Source organism: Alosa pseudoharengus, unplaced genomic scaffold (genome assembly GCF_046254945.1).
Source record: "Alosa pseudoharengus isolate Yale_2024_CS ecotype anadromous, Long Island Sound unplaced genomic scaffold, YU_APseudo_1.1 YU_APseudo_1.1_scf_8, whole genome shotgun sequence".
In the NCBI taxonomy this organism is placed as follows: Eukaryota; Metazoa; Chordata; class Actinopteri; order Clupeiformes; family Clupeidae; genus Alosa; species Alosa pseudoharengus.
In genome coordinates this window covers 29,697,297-29,701,920 of record NW_027468870.1, presented here as the reverse complement: position 1 = coordinate 29,701,920, position 4,624 = coordinate 29,697,297, and the positions used below count along the sequence as shown (strand labels likewise).

The 4,624-nt window shown below is 41.5% G+C and overlaps 1 long non-coding RNA gene across 2 annotated transcripts; it reads right to left on the bottom strand.

Moving 5' to 3' along the window:
• Positions 1 to 220: 220 nt before the first annotated feature.
• On the bottom strand, positions 221 to 2,281 carry LOC143111928 (uncharacterized). 2 transcript variants are annotated; one of them, XR_012984640.1, is made up of 3 exons: positions 2,191 to 2,281; positions 1,674 to 1,856; positions 221 to 677 (listed from the first exon to the last, which is right to left on the bottom strand). It is a non-coding gene; the product is annotated as an uncharacterized LOC143111928 (long non-coding RNA). The 2 variants fall into 2 exon arrangements; XR_012984641.1 differs by having other exon boundaries at positions 2,210 to 2,274.
• Positions 2,282 to 4,624: the final 2,343 nt, after the last annotated feature.

Genomic DNA, 4,624 nt, shown 5'->3' with positions numbered 1-4,624 from the left:
GAAAAAAATACTCACGTGTTTCCCGGATGAGACATAAGGAAAACAGGAAACGCTTCCAGAAATGTAACTCACATGGAGAGAAAAAAACACAGACCATTAACAAGACAATAGGAACCAAAACAATTCATTTTGAGCTAATATTAGGATAAAAAGCCAAGATGGGAGAGCCATCCATTATTGGGTTGGGGGAGTGGCTCCCCAGGTAGCAAAAATTGTGCGGGCCGAAAGCGGCCCGATTAAGGCGAAAACACTCGGCCGATCCTCGGCATGAATCTAGGTCCGATTGCTCTGCGAGCACTCGGCTGTGACGCGGCCCTATTGCGGAACGCCGAGTGAGATGACGTAAAGCCCCCGCCCCCAATCCAGTTCCTTGGGTTTATTTTAATTTTATTGATTTCCATTCGTGTCAAGTTAATACCAGAATCGCTAAACAGCCGTTCTTTATAGGCTACAAGATAAACTGAAAATACAAATACAAGTAGACAGTTTTCATGTTTAAAACATTTTTTTTATTATTATTGGAGCACACTTAAGTGTGACACCCTATGATGTCTGCCGGTTTGCCCTCTGGCTTCGGCCACCATCCTTGTCACAGGCCAGCTGCAGCCATCTGGTGATGAGGAGCTCTATCTCCTTTTCGGAGGAATCTTTGGTTAGGGCATTCCGGCGGACTGCATCTGAGAAAAACACAAGAAGAGGGCAGCATGATCATGTGATGTATACTCAGTGTAGCACTTATGTCACTGCAACCGCACCACCTTGCAGTTATCACTTGTGTCACTGCAATCACCACATTGCAGTTATCCAGTACTGACCACACTTTTCAAAATGAGCCTTTTGAATGCAGGCTTTTGGTTGGCCCCACTCCAATTAATGAGTCTCGCCAGCGAGGTGTTCATGGCTCTTGAATGTCAATATATACGTGAACACATCTAAAAAGCTATCCCCCTGGCATTGATAAGTCAAACACGTCTGAATTTAATTGCAAACAATAGCCTATGCAAATACAAGATCTATGCAGAAGGCTAGACAGACTTGCTCATTGTTTGCAATTAACTTCAGATATGTCTGGTCTATCAATGCCAAGGGAATCCCTTCTCAGGGACGTTGGGGTAGGCTGCGGTAACAGCCCAGCTAGTCAATGTTAGCTACCTTGAGCTAAATGGTGTTGTTAGCTGGATGCGTTCGCTCCATAAAAGTACAACTAAGCCAGCTAACTTTTTGTTCCACTTTATTTTCTTCCACAGGTCAAAGACCGTGCTCGTAAAAAACACGAAAATTGCATCCAAGCTGCGAAGAACCCATGAGCTAACAACACCCCAGCTAGTCAATGTTAGTTACCCTGAGCTAAACAGCTAGCTACGTTCGCGCCTTAAAAGCCGGAGACACTTTCATATATATTTTCCCCAACTTGCACTACTTTACTCAGGCAGGCATGATAAAGAATTTTAGGTTGTTGTCCTAATTAATAATTATTAATTGCATTGCATTTCTGAATTCTTTCTTCTCGTTTCATCTGGAGGATAGACGAAGAAACCTCATGAACAAAGTTTAAACGGATCGATAATAATCAATATTTAATCAGCAATAATTCGAAATATGTAGAGTTAATGTAAAATGTTAAGGAAACTCAATTGTTAATGCTTTTTAAGGAAATGTTAGACAAGACTTACCTCAAGTTCACCGTTTTCGCAGTCTGCTCCCATCCAAAGTTTTCGAGTCTTCTCTCATCCAAAGTTGTAAACGTCACTCCAGTGACGTGCTTCTTGACGCTTGCTGCAGTTGAAATCGGCTGAATACGGGTAAAAACGGTCTGAGCCGAGCGCCCAGAGTTTAACAGCAATCACCGGTCAATGCTGGTAAAAAATTGAATTGGCCAGTAAAATGAGTTGCACACTCAGTTGCTAACAAAACGTTGTACATGTAGGCTACCCACCCCATCCCAAGTAAACACAGGATTAGTCTGCATGTTAAAAAATATATGGGCCAGTAAAAACTATATAAGATAGGCTATTAGATAGGATAAGATAAGATAGTAGCCTACTTTATTCATCCCGAAGGAAATTCAAGAAAATATATATTTTGGCTGGCATTTTGTTTCTATCACCCATTATTGGTAGATGACCCAAAAGTAAAAAAAAAAAAAGTTGTAGGTGCGGTAGCATGGCTGCCTGCAGGTGGCAAAATTACCTGGCCCAATTGCGTTTACCACGACTCAGCCGATGCCGCGACGCAGCCGACAGCGCCGCAGGTTTTACGGAAGCGGCCCGCTCCTACTTGCTAGCTGGGTCACAGCCTCCGGAGGGCCTACATTCTCTGTAGTAGGTCAATGTGTATATTTTCAGGAAAACAGCTACTTCTGTTAACTGGTACAACAAGCAAACTTTTTTGTGATTACGAAATAGTTGTTTTCTAAAAGCTAGTTAACTCGTGTGTAGGCTAAAGTAAACCCACGTTGCCATGGATACTATCACAGTAGGAGCCCACCTACAAAAGAAACACAACAGTCAAAGCAGAGTGTTGAAAAATAACCAGATGCATAATTGACCGTCAACCGATCAATCAGTGTGATAAATTAACAACAATTCCAATATATGTTGGCAATTCCAATATATGCATCTTTTTCACATGCATTACAAATATTCCATTACATCGTGATGAAATAGCCCAAATTAAAGCATGCCCAAGTAAATGTATAGTGTAACACAATGGTGTCTTGTTCCGCCCTGAAGGGACTTATTTTCACTGTAATGACCTGTGTATTCAGTAATGATTTTTTTTTTTTTTTTTTTTTTTTTTCATGAGATCAGTGAAAAGGCCGTATATAATACAAAATATATATCATGCAAAAAACAAACTATGTGTCACTTGCAGGAAAAAAAGTTATTGACAAAGGTGTTTTTTAACCTTGTCAACACCTCGTCAACCTTGGACTGCCAAAATGCATGGTTATGTACGCATACAGAATACGGTATCAGTATTCTGTTGTAGCCTACTGTTGTTACGATAGTGTAACAAATATTATGAAGGAGACAAATAATAGCCCTACCATCACCATGTGGGGTCTTGGTTCACTTAGGGTAAAGTGCTTAGCAAGATTGAATGCTACATTTGGAAAATAAATAAATAAAGGTGTTTGATGTGTGAACTTCATTAAACTCAATGAGTGAAAATGATATTATAATTTATTATTTGAATAAAACATTTGGTCTCTGTCTCCATAAAACTAAAATGACAAAGCTACTTTTGAGTATATAAAACGTTATAAAAGCAAGAGTCTGGCGGCTTTCCCATTGTTTTCTTTTAAAAGGTGGAAAAAGAGTAGAGGATACGGCAGGCGGACATGGCCTCTAACACAACAGGAAGTGTGTCAGGAAGCTGATGACGGCAGCCAGTCCTGTCTCCCTCTATTTCTTGGGCACTCAGCTTAGCTAAAACAGAAAGACAATGGCCACTAAAGGGAGTCTCAGGATTAAACTTCTTTTATCAGGTTTTCTGGACATGCCCAGAGCAGAGAAACTGTGTAAATGTATAAGTTGCATATCAGATATCCTAATAAAAGTAAGATAACATTATTGAATGAAAAGGGCTTTCTTGGGGTATCAATTATGGTATTATTAAGGACTCCAACATTGGACCAGAAGGCCATTTGATCAAGGTTTGAATGCATTGAACATTTGTACCTCACTTCACTGCTGACAATCACAATTGGAATCAGCTCTGTTGCTACATTTTGTAAATATACATATACAGTATATTATATCTATCTATATACGTATATATAACTACCAAAGGTCAAAATTGAGGTTGCCCACAGTGCTGAGACTCAACTCACTATCAGTGCACCCTGTTCAGCTGGCCCCTCTCTGGTTCCCTGTAGAAGACTTCCTGTGTCGAGGCCTGCTTCATCCCGTACTGACCAGATGGCCCTCCCTCTCTCACCCCCCCCCCCTTCATCCCTCTCTCGCCCCTAATTCTGCTGAGCGGCTGGGGAGATCAGATCAGCTCCCTTGCCTCCCTGCTGGACAGTTGGTCTGCTATTGCCGCTGACAGGCAGGGCCACCATAAGGTGGGGAAAATTAGGATGAGTCCAAGGAACCTGGCTGTCACCAACATGGGGCCTTCACAGACCATAATGACCAATATTATTTTTATTATGGGGATTCAATATTATATTCTTATCTTAGGGCCAAATATTTCTTGCAGCACCTCTACTGAGCGGCATCTCTATCTCTTGCTCAGTGCTGCACCACATTCTAGCAAAGAACAATAGGACGCACACACACACACACACACACACACACACACACACACACACACACATATACACACGGACACACACACACACACACACAGACACACACACACACACACACACACACACACACACACACACACACACACACACTGCCCTATCACTCCACCTCTCCTTGGGTGTGCATGTGTGTAAATGTTTGTGATGCACCTTCACAACATCAGTGAAAACCTCATAATTATTTGTTAGTGTGAGAACCCTATGTCCAGAAAAATAACTGTCAAAATTCAAAAGACACCAACAGCTTCATAGTTTGAACGTTTATCTAATGCTGTGACATCAGGAATTTCCTTTAGACATGCTCACAGA